This window comes from Chelonoidis abingdonii, chromosome 14 (genome assembly GCF_003597395.2).
Source record: "Chelonoidis abingdonii isolate Lonesome George chromosome 14, CheloAbing_2.0, whole genome shotgun sequence".
Taxonomy (NCBI): Eukaryota; Metazoa; Chordata; order Testudines; family Testudinidae; genus Chelonoidis; species Chelonoidis abingdonii.
In genome coordinates this window covers 31,415,648-31,431,186 of record NC_133782.1, presented here as the reverse complement: position 1 = coordinate 31,431,186, position 15,539 = coordinate 31,415,648, and the positions used below count along the sequence as shown (strand labels likewise).

The following is a 15,539-nucleotide window of genomic DNA, read 5'->3' as shown; positions in this document are numbered from 1 at the left end:
CACACAACAGAGATTGCTGCATGGGCACATTCACAACAGCATTCCTGTGGCAACGGCACCCCAGCCTTGGAGCAGCGACCCCAGGGAGCAGGTACGTCACTCTGACGCCTCCAAGGATTTAACACTGGAAATGTGAGCAGCCTGCACGCCTCACACCATAGCCGGGGGGATTCCCCAGCTCTCTCCGTGCAGTTCTAGTGGCACATAACCCAGTGTGAACGTGGTTACACTGTTATAACGGTGCATTTATTACCCGTATAGCTATTCCAGAATGGGAAGGGGAATAAAGGATGTGTTTACTGGTCTAACTGCATCCATGTTAAGGCTTGCACCAGTATAACTAGCTCACCTGCCCAGCACAGTTACTCTGGTACAAAACGTTCATAGAGCAGGACTCAGGTTCGCAGCAAATGAGAGGATACGGCACTATGACCACAGCCATTCTTAAACTGAACGGCCAGAGAAAACTGGCGACAAACCTAACTGTTGGAGACCAAAAGCAAGAGGTTATTTTAGAAGCACAGTGACTTGTAGACCAGGCAGGGGGTCATGTACTCACAGGATTTACCACAGTCAAATTGAAGAGCTGGTGACAAGCAATTTCAAACTCTACTGCAAATCAGAGCTGAGATCTCTAATGCAGAAGAGTGTGTCCATCCCAGAACCTGAGTTGCCTTCCTCCCCACAGGGCATAGCCCCTCATATGCTTTGCTGTGTTCACAGATCATCAAACCTACCCCTGTCTACGTCCCCTGGATCCCTGACCTCTGAGCCCACTGGCTTCCTGGCACCAAAGCCAAGGTGCCTAAAAGCATCTGAATGCACAGCAACTGCCCCAACAGCCAGTATAGCAGCATCCTTCCAGACTGTACCTCAACTGCAGGCACTCCTGGCGGAGTTTAAAGAGGCAGTATCCATTTACAGGACAGCTAGCCAAGGTTTTTCCCCCCCAAGCACAGGAAATGGGAAGACTCTGGTCTACCAATTACCAGCCTCCCTGCCTATCTAAGCTATTCTAGTCATCCACCTGCTTTTATATCCGCCATACTACAATACTCGAGAGCTAGTCAGTTACGCCTTGGCTACAATACTCCGAACTCGGTCCTGTCCAATGCCTTAACCACAGGACTTCTTCCTTTTGCTGACAAAACTGTATAGTGTAGACAAGGCCTAAGACTGTTGGAACTTTTGGTGAGAGAGACCTTTGCTTTGAATTCACTTAGCTTGTTAAGTATCAGAGGGGTAGCTGTGTTAGTCTGGATCTGTAAAAAGCAATAAAGAGTCCCGTGACACCTTAGAGACTAACAGATATATTGGAGGATAAGCTTTCGTGAGTGAATAGCCACTTTGTCAGATGCATGTTAAGTTAAGTATTAGTTGTGTTTTAACTTTTATTTCCTTGTAACCAATTCTGACTTTTATGCCTCATTACTTGAAATCATTTGTTTTACTGTTTTATCTAAACCAGTGCATTTGGATTGAAATGCTTGGGAAACTTCATCTGGGAGAACAGGATTTAGGCATTTCATTTTCTATTAATGAAATGACAGACTATCTATGAGCTTGTATTGTCCAGGGGGGTGCTGGGCAGTATAAGACACGTATTTCTTGGGGGGAAGTCTGGGACTGGGAGTAATGTACATGCTGGAGGCTGTTTGTGAGCAGACCAGAAGTGGTTGCTCTCAGGGCCGGTGCAAGGAAGTTTCGCGCCCTAGGCGAAACTTCCACCTTGGGCCCCCCCAGCCCTGCAGCAGCTCCTCGCCCTGAAGTGTGCCCCCCGCCCCCGCGGAAGCTCCACACCCCCTGGCCCGAGGAGCCCTGCAGTACCTCCCCACCCCAGCTCACCTCTGCTCCACGTCCTCCCTGAGCACGCTGTCCTGTTCTAATTCTCCTCCCAGGCTTGTGGCGCCAAACAGTTGATTGGCGCCGCAAGCCTGGGAGGTGGGAGAAGTGAAGCAGCAACTGCACAGTGGAACCCCCAGGCTGCCGGTGGCACGCTGACCCAGGCATGGGTGGCAAGTTTGTAGAAATTTTGGTGGTGCCCAGAACCTGCCCCCCCAAACTCCACCCCCACTTGCCTAAGGCTCTGGGAGGGTTTGGGGGAGCTCTGGGGTGCAGGTCCGAGCTGGGGATTAGGGTGCAGGAGGGTGCAGGCTTTGGATGGAGTTGGGTGCTGGTGTGCTGGTTCAGGCTCTGGGGCTGGGGCAGGAGGTGGTGTGCAGGAGGGAGGTGAGGGTGTGCAGGCTTTGGGATGGAGTGGTGCAGGCTGGGGTGGGGGGTGTAGAAGGGTGAGAGGTGCAGGCTCTGGGAAGGAGTTTGGGGGTGGGAAGGAGTGTGTGGGAAAGGGGAGGTGGTGCACGCTCTGGGAGGGAGTGCATGCTCTGGGAGGGAGTTTGGGGATAGGAGGGAGTGCAGGGGGCTGAGGGTTGGGGCTGAGGATGAGGGATCATGATGCAGGATTGGGCTCAGGGCTAGGGCAGAGGGCTGGGGTGTGGGATGAGGGCTGTGGGGCTGAGGATGAGGGGTTCATGATGTGGGGGTGCTCAGGGCTGAGGCAGGGGATTAGGGTGCAGGGAGATGAGGGCTGGAGCTGAGGATGAGGGGTTCATGCTGCAGGGGGAGGTCAGGGCTAGGGAAGAGCATTAAGGTGCAGGAGGATGAGGGTTGGGGCTGAGGAAGAGGGGTTCATGATGCAGGGGGGCTGAGGAAGAGGATTAGGGTGCAGGGGGATGAGGACTGGGGTTGAGGATAAGGGATTCATGATGTGGGGGGGATCAGGGCTGAGGCAGAGGATTAGGGTGTGGGGGGCTGAGGGGTTTGCGGTGTTGGAGAGACTCAGGATGAGGGCGGAAGCACAGGGTAAGGGCAGCCTGCCCTGCCAGTAGGAGATGGGGGGCACTAGGACCCTGGGACAGCAGACAGCAGTTCTGCCGGGAGCCGCTCTACTCCAGCAACAGAAGCAGGCAGGGGAGAGATGCTGCGCTGCTTTCTGTGAGGCACGGAGGCGGTGGGGTGGGAGGGGGGAGACCCGCAGGGGGCCGGGGAGAGACCCAGCTCCAAATATTGCTGGAGCAGGGCCCCCAGCCCTGAATATTGCTGGTGCTCGAGCACCGCAAACATATAGAACCTGCCCCCTATAAACCCTGGGCTGCTGGCTGCCGCGGTGGCGCACTGACCCAGGGGACACCCTGGGCTGCCTGCTGCCGATGGCAGCTCAGAGTCCCTCTCGATCCCAGCTGCAGCGGCCGTTCAACCACTTAAAAAAAAAATTGGGGGTGCTGCTTTTTGGCGCCCCAGGCAACCGCCTAGTCCGCCTAAATGGTTGCACCGGCCCTGGCTGCTCTCATGGTGAAGCAGTGTAAAAGGTACTGTGGGTTGGAGAACTGAGAGGATACAGCCATCCATCAGTCCAGACTGTACCCTGGGTAATGTCACATCCATCTTTACTGAAAACTCAGCAAACACTTTACAAGAGAAGGGTGAAGTATTTTCTTCTGCATAAAGTAAAGCAAATGTTACATTAATCCCGCTCTGTGCTAGCTTAGCTCTGTGGGCCATAAAACACTGCAGGCCTAGGATCTGATCAAACCCGCCATATTAAAACAGCTTTGGGTGAAATTTGAGGAAATCATCACTGAAACAAATAAATAAAATAAATAAAAGTTCTGCTGCTGATAAAGCACTCCCCCGCACCACATACACTCCCCAGGAATGTCTCTTACAAAAGTTATAACCACCAAGGTTGTAAAGTAAAGACACACAGGTGCTGGGAAATTTTAGGAAGGATATAAAGAGAAACTCAACAAATGGTATAATAAGTTCTAGTCAGAGCTTTTATGCTGACCATCTGCACAAACAAAAAGTCACAAATACGTTACAATTTAAACGTAAAAAAAATGTAGAAGACTTAAGCAGGCAGGAGGACATGTAGGTGCCAGTGTGTATGGTTCAAATTTTTGTTACTTAGGAATGTGGGATAATGTGATAATTTTACCTATATAATGCAAATGAAAAGCAAAGTTCTTTGGGAACCATTTCCAGACTGTGGTTCAACATCAAGCTCCTGGAATTCTTACCCCCCTGCACGACTGCGATGTCCAGAGGCATTGCCAGGAACCTCAAGACGAGGGGGACATTGGGAGCGGTGACCATAAGAGATTTGCTTGGCATACGTGTTCTTTGTGTGCTGCTAATAAGTAGATATTTAGAGCACAGCTTTTCACTGGGAAAAGGTCCTGCAGAGGGGTCACGCCTTGAGCCCTTGGTAGAGTATAGGCAGGATGCCCTAGATTATGCGGGTAACACCATCACAAGAACAGCTCAGGTCATGACGATAAGCCACATCAAGGCACAACTCATTATACTTCACATCAGCACCACAAGCTGACCCGGAGCTCCAGCTCTAGTGGGCAACACTGCTGGGGGCATGAAAAAGGAAGACTGATTTCAATGCACCAAGAGGATTGTTTCAGTTAACCTCAGAGCGCTCCCCATCACAGGACGGGGAGGAGAGAGAGGCTGGCAGGGTCGGGAGCAAACAGGAAGGATGCATCGAACAAGGGCTATTTGGAAATTGCAGCAGTAAAGGCTCATGCTTTGTCTGCAGTGTCCGTTTGAGTCATGAGTGACTGGCAGATCCTGCCCTCCTGGAGTCAGAAAAGCAAGTCACAGGAGCACACGTTTAATGTGGGCTTGGGAAGTCCCTTTGGAGAAGCTGCCAGCCACCATCAGCTCCAAAGGAAGTGTTTATTTCTAACCCACAAGCTCACACCATATTATGTAATCCAGGTATCCGGGTCCTGAGTCAGGATATCAATGGGTGAAGGTCCAGCAGAATGGGAGGGGCTATATCATCTATAAAAAACTAAAAGTGCATTGGAGGCTGGGAACAAGTCAAAGAACAATGAAGAACTCTGAAGACAGTGAGGAGTCCGGTGGAACCTTAAAGACTAACAGATTTATTTGGGCATAAGCTTTTGTGGGTAAAAAAACCTCACTTCTTCAGATGGCGATTCACAAACAGCAGAGGTTGACTCAGAGCAGCCCCAAGATCCATGCCCAGAAGAGGTTTGCAGGAACAAGGGCACACCCAACCATGAAACCTGTGTTTCAACCAGCATCAACTATGCAATTGGGGAAGTGAACACTGGGTTCCATTTCCACCTTTTGCTTGAAAGGAAGCCACCTATCTGAAGAGCCTCTGTTTCAGTGACCTCAGACCAAAGGGTGTGTCTCCACCTCCACAGTGCGATAGCTAACATGCTGTAAAATCCTAGTGTAAACAGGGAAGCTACAGTCATGCCACAATGTAGCTGGCTGTGTTGCACCGGAATATGACACCCCTGTGTGTACCCCAGAATTTGATAGCACTGCAGTCAGCCATTTTGTACGTTCAGCCACTGCCAGCTGAAAACCATCTAATAGCTAGGAATAATAATACTAGAAATATTTTGAGATAATAAATAGTTTGTTGAAATTAGCAGAATTGGTGACTCAGCAGAGGTTACTATGCTGACCCACAAAGAGTCACTGTAGGTTATGTGTTTTGTTAGACCAATGGTTTTCAAACTTTTTGTATTGGTGACCACTTTCACACAGCACGCCTCTGAGTGTGACCCCCCCCCCCCGCCCACAGAAGAAAGTCTGGACAGTGTATTGTTCGGCAGACTACGACGAGAGCTCTTGGCTGGCTGTATGACCAGTATAGATTTGAAACACTGCTGGAACAGCAAAGCAAGACGGCACAAGCTCTAGTTAGCAAGAAGTTCGAGTTCTTTCCCTCTCACTCTGAACACCACAAAGGAAATTCTCCAGGTGACTTTTGGAACCAGGAACATGCTGTAATGAAGTTCGCCATCCACTGCTCAGCTATTAAATTTCCCCCTCCTCCAAGGTTACTCACACCATGTCTTTCCTTCCTCTCTGAGGGGAAGAATTCTGGGAAGTGTGAGGGCAGCTATACACTTAAGCACTGCAATGGCCCAACTAGACCCATGCAGCTGTGCTTCTGTAGCGCTTCAGTGAAGACACTACAATGCCAATGGGAGAAGCTCTCCCACTGGAGCAGTTACTCCACCTCCATGAGAGGCTGTAGCGACGTTGACGGGAGAAGCCCTCCTGTCGACATAGTACTGTCTACACTGGGGGCTAGGTCGGTAGAACCCATTGTTCAGGGGCACACCCGAGCGATACAGTTATACCGTGTAAGTTTATAGTGTAGACCTGGCCTGAGACTCTCATCACAAGAGGGGGCTAATTTATGAAGGGCCCATGTGCTTCGCAAAGTGCACTTCCAGACCGCAGGGGAGTGACATTTGCCTGAGCAGTTCCACTCCCCTCAATCACCCTCCTCCCCCACAACTCCCAATAGTTTACTGTTGAGCTCTATTGCACACAAATGATGGATTCAGAAGGGGTCCTTCCTAAGCCGAAGCACAGCATGTGCCAGCAGCACCACGATGAAAGATGTGAAAGCCAAGGACACGGCTAAGGCATCATCCAGCTTTAAAAACATAACATCCGTGTGTGTGTGTTAAAATAGCAAGTACATGAACTCTGAAAACAGACGAGAACAGCACGGTTATACTTTGTGCCTCTTGACCTTGACAATGCCCCTTTACACTAGATCAAAGTCCAGCTGCATATGGTAATAGCAAGTATCAAGATTGCTCATTAGCTACTCTGAAGCACTGTTAGTGGATGTTGCATAACACATGAAGACAGATCAACCTTTGTTAATGGCATGGCACTACGAATTTTCTGCAGGCAGGAACTGCACAGAATCCCTTCCCAGCCCAGGGTCCTGTATTCTCCTTGTGACAGACAGCAGCACAGGAGCTCCAGACACCAACTTGTTATACTGGTCTTGAGAACTTACATTTAACATCCCCGTCCAACCAATCTCTTCAAAAGAGAAGCCAGTGGAGCACGCCATTGTCAAAGGTTAGAAAGCTGTTGTGAATGCTCGGGCTCCTATTTCTCTGAGTAGGCTTCATGGAAGAATTACATTCACATGTCCTAAAATGTAACTTGTAAGTGGGTTTTCATGGAGTCTTGCTAACTCTCTAAAAATGTCATTTTATTTACAAAAATTCGACACTTTCCAAAAGATTCAATATTCAAGAGTGAGGAAATGAAGCTTCAGGGATCCATCCACTTCTCCACTTGTGTATAACTCCTCATTCGGTATCATCCACCTGATTATGGTTCAGTATTTTATGCTTCTCAAGGCCCATGCAAACAACATTGAGTTCTCTCTTCTCTGACGAAGCAATACGCTATAATGATGGTCCAATGATTAGGGCCAATTCTCTGCTCTACCACAGACTCGGGCAGGTCACTAAGGCTTGGTTTACACACAGCTTTTTGTACCATTTAACTACGTCAGTTAGGTGTGTGATTTATTACAGAACTAGTTAAATCAGTACAACCTCCTAGTATGGATACTTTTATACCGGTATAGCCTATTCCCCCACATTCACTGGAATAAGCTCAGTATAAACATCTTTATACAGTATAACTGGGTCCACACCAGGAGGCTCGTACTGATATAGCTATACCGGGGTAGCTCAAGTGGTACAACTTTTGTGTTAGCCAAGACCATAATGTCTCTGTGTCTCAGTTCCCAGCTGTACAATGGGGACAATAGCCACACCCCACAGGGTGTTGTGAGGATTGTGTGGTGCTCAGATACTACAGAAACAGGGGCCAGACAAGTACCTTAAAGAGACAGATCAATATACGCAATAATTGGAATTTCCAGAGAAAAAGCTACTAGGGCTGTCGTTTAATCGCTGTTAACTCATTCAATTAACTCAAAAAAATTAATCACAATTAAAAAAAATTATTGCGATAAATTGCAGTTTTAATCGCACTGTTAAACAATAGAATACCAATTGAAATTTATTAAATATTTTGGATGTTTTTCTACATTTTCAAATATTATTGAAACAACTACTACAACACAGAATACAAAGTGGGTAATCACCCACGAAAGCTCATGCTCTAATACATCTGTTAGTCTATAAGGTGCCACAGGACTCTTTGCTGTTTTTACAGATACAGACTAACACGGCTACCCCTCTGATACTTGACAGAATACAAAGTGTACAGTGCTAACATATTTTTTATTACAAATATTTGCACTGTAAAAATTATAAACAAAAGAAATAGTATTTTTCGATTCACCTCATACAAGTACCATAGTGCTATATCTTTATCTTGAAAGTGCAACATACAGATGTGGATTTTTTTTTGTTACATAACTGCACTCAAAAACAAAACAGTGTAAAACTTTAGTGCTTTCAAGTCCTCTCAGTCCTACCTATTGTTCAGCCAATCGCTAAGAGAAATAAGTTTCTTTACAGTTATGGGAGATAATGCTACCCACTTCTTAATTACAATGTCACCTGAAAGTGAGAACAAGCGTTCACGTGCCACTGTTGTAGCTAGTGTCACAAGATATTTGTTTGCCAGATGCGCTAAAGATTCATATGCCTCTTCGTGCTTCGGCCACCATTCCAGAGGACATGCTTCCATGCTGATGATGCTTGTTAAAAAAATAATGCGTTAATTACATTTGTGACCGAACTCCTTGGGGGAAAATTGTATGTCTCCTGCTCTGTTTTACCTGCATTCCGCCATATTTTATCTTTTAGCAGTCTCAGATGATGACCTAGCACATGTTGTTCGTTTTAAGAACACTTTCACTGCAGATTTGACAAAACGCAAAGAAGGTATCAATGTGAGATTTCTAAAGATAGCTACAGCACTTGACTCAAGGTTTAAGACTCTGATGTGCCTTCCAAAATCTGAGAGGGGCCAGGTGTGGAGCATGCTTTCAGAAGTCTTAAAAGAGCAACACTCTGATGCGGAAACTACAGAACCTTTTGCTGTTGGCATCTGACTCATATGATGAAAATGAACATGCACTGGTCTGCACTGCTTTAGATAGTTATCGAGCAGAACCTGTCATCAGCATGGACGCACGTGTGCTGGAATGGTGGTTGAAGCATGAAGGACGTATGAATCTTTAGTGCACCTGGCACATAAATATCTTGCGACATCAGCTACAACACTGCCATGCAAATGCCTGTTCTCACTTTCAGGTGACGTAAACAAGAAGCAGGCAGCATTATCTCCTGCAAATGTAAACATACTTGTTTATCTGAGCGATTGGCTGAACAAGTAGGACTGAGTGGACTTGTAGCCTCTGAAGTTTTACATTGTTTTATTTTTGAATGCAGGTTTTTTGGTACATAATTCTATATTTGTAAGTTCAACTTTCATGATAGAGAGATTGCACTACAGTATTTGTATTAGGTGAACTGAAAAATACTATTTCTTTTGTTTTTGCAGTGCAAATATTTGTAATAAAAATAAATATAAAGTGAGCTCTGTACACTTTGTATTCTGTGTTGTAACTGAAATAAATATATTTGAAAATGTAGAAAACATCCAAAATTTTTTAAATAAACGGTATCCTATCATTAATAGAGTGATTAATTGCACGATTAATTTTTTTAATCATTTGACAGCCCTAAAAGCTACATTAAGAGAGAGTTAAGGTGGAGGGCACATATCAATGATTTAGGGAAGAACTGTAATTACTGTAATTATCCCCAGTGCAACCATTATAAACTCAGGAAATACAGAGTTAAACGCCAACGTAAAATAAATTCAAACTTGAAGGCGTGGAAATGCAATGAAAGCACCCACACAACTTTAACTCTGTCCTGTAGTGACATCATGAAATAATCATACAACTACGATTAATACATAACAGGGTTTGTCATTTCAAAGTAAACTGATTTTTAAAGATAGTTTTTCATTTTTTTCCCCTCATGATCTTATCATGTCTGGATTTCTTTTCAGGTTAATCTGGAATCTGAATCTCCTGGCTTTCCAACGCTGCTTGTTATTTTGGGCATTGCAGAATTCTGGCTTTCCAACCCTCGTGAACCATTTCAGCTAGGCAGCATGGACAAGAAAGCAGCTCCAGGTCTCAGCTCACCTTTCATAAGTTGTATGCCGACATTAGCACCCCCTTCTCTCTCTGTTTGGGGGGCAAGGGAGCTGTACCAGAGACAGATGGATTAAATGCTGTTGTCTATCAGGCAGAAGTCACAGCCCTAGAATGGATTTTTTTAAAAGGACAATGTACATTTCAAATGTCAGGAGTGTCAGGAAAAGGCGGAGAATTTTATGTCAACAAGGCATTCGCCTCTCAAAACAAACACAAAGGGTGCGCCGGCACTAAAAAGACACAAACTCAATTCCACTAACTGCAGGTCACCAACATCATCTGCCCATCAGCCAGCTCTCAACAAGACCATTTAATCTGCCATCTGCTTACTAAGGGGGGATAAGCTCAGCCCAGCATTTCATTAGAGCTCACAAAGCTGGAGTGTGATGGGGGTCTGAGATTCTAGGTTAATACATTTTATTTCAGAGAATGAACTAGATTACTGCTACTAATGAAAAAGGAAGAAATTTACAAAGGCCTGTAAGCCATGTGCCAAACCTACTGTTTACTCTCATGTCAAATGGTTAGCAGATTATTCAGGGGTTATTTTAAATAGAGTAATGGCACCCTGGAACACTGACCATTGTTTATCAGCATCTAGCTGTGTTTAGTGGTGGCTAAATGGGTATCAGAAAAGGAGCATGATGTCCTCCATTGGTCAGCTGCAATGCAGGCAGACAGGCTGGGAGCCCCTCCATACCACTTCTGAAAATAGGAGCTGGGACTCAATTAATTTATCTTCTTAGCAGCTAAACATTCATCGCAAAACATGAACAACTGACAACCTAATGCAGAGCACTCTGAAACTCGAGCATTCACCTGGAACAAGTTCTGGATTTGTCACACTAGATCAGAACGTGGTGCAAGCCAGTGTAATATTCTACCAAGAGAAAAGTCCACAGTGGCTCCGGTCAATTGTGAAAGGCTCAGACATGAGGAAAATGACTTCTGACCCTGCAGGCAAATCAGCTTATGGTCTGAAGCATGAGATTTGCTTACCCACGGTTGATATGCGCCTGACCTCTGCTCTGCTCAGTCCATGTCTGGGAAAGGCAAGACTCTGAACACCAAAGAGTTAATGTTCCAACAAGACAGATCGTGTAAGATTGTGTTCTCTGAAACCATCCTACTGAAGAAGGATGTTCTTAATATTAGCTCAGCTCAGTCTAACGCAGTTTCAGAGTACAAGAGTGAGGAAAACTCACTTCTAGCATAGGCCTTGTCTGTGCACCAATTTGCACTATTTAGTTAAAACAGTGGCCTCTGGGAACACACTTATTTCCACTTAAACCAGACGTATTCAGATTTCATTTAAACCTGTTCCTTATGGAATTAAGCTAAAGCAAAGAAGCCTGGTTTAAACCAATATCTCTGCTCATCCACCCTTTTGCACCAGTTTAACTAAATCAATTTAAAAATCATACCATAAGTTCAACCTGTGCCATTCTGCATGCAGATAAGACCTCAGAGTCTATGAAAACTGTGATTCAAAGCTCAGTACCAGAACAAGTGCAGTTGTGACAGTACTGGAAATCCATGAAGATGTATGTTGGGGGAGAAAAATAGGGACATACCATATAACTCCACAGAAACAGAGGGAGAGGGTGAAAAATCGGGCAAAGATACAGCCAGAGGGATAGGACTGCGAAAAACCAAAACTGACCAATTTCATGGGCAAGTCAGTGACTCCATAACAATTCATGGCTTGTGTTGGATAAGGAATTCTCCAAAGTGCAGTTCTATTCTGAAAATTGACTCAAAATGTATAGAGGGGTTTTAAGTCAATAATTTCAGACTGAACTTGCCCTTGTACTCCTGGTTTCTGCCTGTGCGTTCCCGCAGCTGGGAAAAATGTGGGTCCCCTTCTACCTACTTGTCTTTCAGGAAGGTAGAGCCTGAAGCAGTTTCACTTACAATTCATGGCAAGTTGGGCAACTCGCTGCATGAGCAAAGAACAGAGAGCCAGACAGCAAACTGGAAAGGATTTACAGATGAGCCCTACGGGGTTTTTAAAAATTGGACATGTCTCTTTTTGATTTTGTTGTGATTCAGGGAGGCTTGGAAGGATTCCCCTCCCCCTACCCCTTTGTATTTTGTTAAACATGAAGGAAAAGTTGCCCTTTTAAAGTGGCTGGTTAGCAGGGTCCACAGGGACAGGAGAGGCACAGCAATTAAGCCCATTTAACTATGTAAGAAGCCTCTACTGCAATAGTTCCAAATTTTATTAATTCACATGCTGCCTTCTTTATAACTTGTCATGAAGTGAATTGATAGAACATGAAACTCATGTGCAGGCAGTTCTCACACTTATAACACAATTGGTTCCTGAAAATTGTGTCCTAAGTTGAAACATTGTAACTCAAAACCACAATACACTCCATTGAAGGACCAAGTGTCGTAAAGTCGAAACCAATTGTCATAAGTCGTTAAGTGCCGTTCGTCGTAAGTCGAACGTAATAAAGTTGAGGACTGCCTGTACCACAGTTTGGGAACCCGTGATCTACTGCATGCAAACATATGAGCCGGATAAAGATGAACGTATCAGACATGGAGGGGACATGGCAGTAATTGTAGGTGTTCAGTTAAACAAGAACATTTTCATTTAATGCAGGCTGCTGTCTGCACTAAATGAAAATGTTTTTCCAAGAGCCAAACAGAAGGGTAAATCTTATGGTGGTGGTTCAGGGACCCCATAGAGTCTATAAGGTAAAAGCATGAGATATTTTGGGCAGAGTGTCCTGCCCCCCTATTCCTGTGGACTGGACCATTCTGTGTAAGGTCGTGCTGTTTCCATAGGAACAGCCACTACCATGCTGGATCACTGGGCCATCTAGTCTGGGACCCTGTTCCTTTGCATCACTGTAACTGGGTACATGAGAATTTACCCGCTAATCTCATTTCTGTGGGTCTAGGTAACAGCTGAGCCTAAGAGGGACTAGACCTTTTGGCAGCTCTAGACTTGCACCCATCCTTTGTGAGCCCCAGATTTCATTCTGACCTTGCACAGACCAATTGGTAGACAAATGAAGCCAGGCATTTCTTATGAACAGGAAGCACTGATCAAAAATACGACACTATTCCACTCCTGGGAGAACCTGAGGAGTTGCTGTCTGGGGCCACAGGAGGAAAGATTTTACTTGCTAAGTTCATTTCTCTGGCTCCAGACTAGCCATCCCAAAGGAACTCACTACAGTGAAAAACCCAGGACAAGGAGAATAGGACAGAAAAAACCATCTCTACTTGTTTCATTTCATATCTGCCCGAAGGTGCATATCTGAAGAGACAGTTTGTCTGCAGTGCTTGGTGAACACATGCACTAATATCAGGCAGCCACCCTGCAGATCTCCTGTTACAGGATTTCCTACAATCCTGTCAGAGTGGGCTCTAAGCCCAGCATGGCTAGGTACCCTAGCTACGCAGCAAGTTTGGTTAGACAGGTTCCAATTCACTCAGATCACACATCTGGAAGCAGGAAAGCTTTTTTGGCTCCCTGCAAAGAAGAAATAGGTGGAATCTCATTTTCCTTCAGTTCTTACTTCTAGCTAGTAAAGGTTTAGATGTGTGTTGTGCCCATGGATGTGAGCTAAGCCCAAAGCTGGGGACAAAGCGCCTAAAGTCAGGGACAGTTTCCTGGTGATGGTAAAGAGGGATATCAGCGTAAGTCAGAAAGAAGGGAATGTGTATCAGACTATTTGAGGTGTGCATTAATGGAAATACTGGTGCCCGTATTTCTCAGCTATTAGTTTGTCTATGGCTAGTTCTGTTTAGTGGTGGCTACATGAGGGTTTTGTCCACTGGTCAGCTGGGATGCAAAAAGACAAGTGGAAAGCTTCTCCATGCTGCTCTGTTCAAGAGAACAATTCCATGTGTACACAACAACATTGGGGTTATGTAGAATCCAAAAAAACAGCATGACCCATCAAATGATTTTAGTGAACTTTGCGGTCCTCTACTCCTTAAAGTTGTCTGTCCATGGTCTAGAATGCCCTAGTTTTAGGGCTTGTTAATTCATCACTGGAGGAATTACAGTAGCTGGTGTATTAAGAATGAAGTGGACACGCTGCTCTGGCTCCCAGGTCTGAACTCAAAAAAATGCTTGGGCTGGATCACAGTTCTGGACACAACAGGGTCAATGCTGCCGCCGCCACTTCAAAAAGAACAAGGCAAACATCATACTGCTTAATATGAAGTTAATGCATGAAATAATGGCTTCAGAAACATCCTGCCAAGCCTAAAAGGGGTGAGTTAAACTGGACAGGAAAGTTGGACTCAGGGCTAGTCACTGTTAATAGTGACTGCTGAAAAACGTGAACCCTGGTCACAAATGAAATACAAATCAAACAGGAATAACAACTGTCCTCCCAATCCCAGAAAGAGATCTCTGCTCTCCAAACAGAGGCAAAGCTACCCTCTGGCAGTGTCTGGACTCTGCCACTAACCCCAAGTGATGCGTTTGATGCATCAGTTCCTCACAATCAGAGAACAATATTTTCGTCCATTTCAGTTCCCAGCCTGCTGAGAAAGAGGCCAGTGAAATACACACGTAATCAAACCCGACGCTGCAGAGCTGCTATCGGCAAGTAGCTCTTTGACACAGTTGTGCTACAGGCTTTGTTCACAGGGATACTTACAAAGAGGGGCTTGGGGAGGATACTGTGGAAGAGAATACTATTATGTCATAGCCCTGTCACCAGGTGACATCCTTTTGTACTCCCTTTGTAAAAATCTCAGACCCCCTCCCAAGACAAGAAAGAGCGCAGCCCTTCCCCTCTCCCTCCAGCACTGCACTACTGGCTTATGGGTGTAGATTTCATGCTCCTTGTACAGGCCACTGTCACAGACAGGAGACTCAATTAGACCAGCCTCAGGTCTGAGCTGATGTAACAGATAGTAAGTTCCAGCAGTGGTAGGAACCTAAAGCCACTGCTTAGGTCTGATCCAGCATTCCTTGGCATGCGGATGGCTGAGGCAGACAGCTGTGCCCCGCAGTGGCACGTGGCAGAAGGAGGAGGCGGTGGCGGCAGTACTGAATTGCAAAAGCAGCTGTAACTGGATGCTAAAAAGACACTACAATGAATTGAGAGCTCCTGCAAGCAGCATCCTGTCTCCGGCTCAGTTGTTGCCATGGACACTGGTCCTCCATTGATCCAACCCACCAAGATCAGGCATTCCTCTGCCGGCGCTCACTTCACTGCCGTCTGCTGGCTACGGGGCTGCTTGGCAACTCTGCCACGATTCAGCAGCATGGGGCGAATGCAGGCCTCAGCTACTCTGCCACTTTGAGAGGGCCTGGGGTTGAAACAAGTGAGGGCAGAACAGGACCACATGGAGCTCGTCCACATATGGCTTCGCTGGCTACCCACCCTCTTTCCATGGGGTAGGGTTCCCCTGTGTTCCAAACATGTCTAGTCAGTCTCTACAGACTGGGGTGTGCCTTGGGGAGAGCGTGTGGGAGATGGTGCGGCTTGATGGGAAAGGGGGGCTGAAGAGAAGCGAGGCCTTTTATACCATGGGG

At 46.1% G+C, this 15,539-nt stretch overlaps 1 protein-coding gene across 8 annotated transcripts in view; it reads right to left on the bottom strand.

Annotated features, from left to right (window-relative positions):
• NDRG3 (NDRG family member 3) overlaps positions 1-15,539 on the bottom strand; it is a 110,451-nt gene that overhangs the window by 17,114 nt on the left and 77,798 nt on the right. The window lies entirely within an intron of this gene.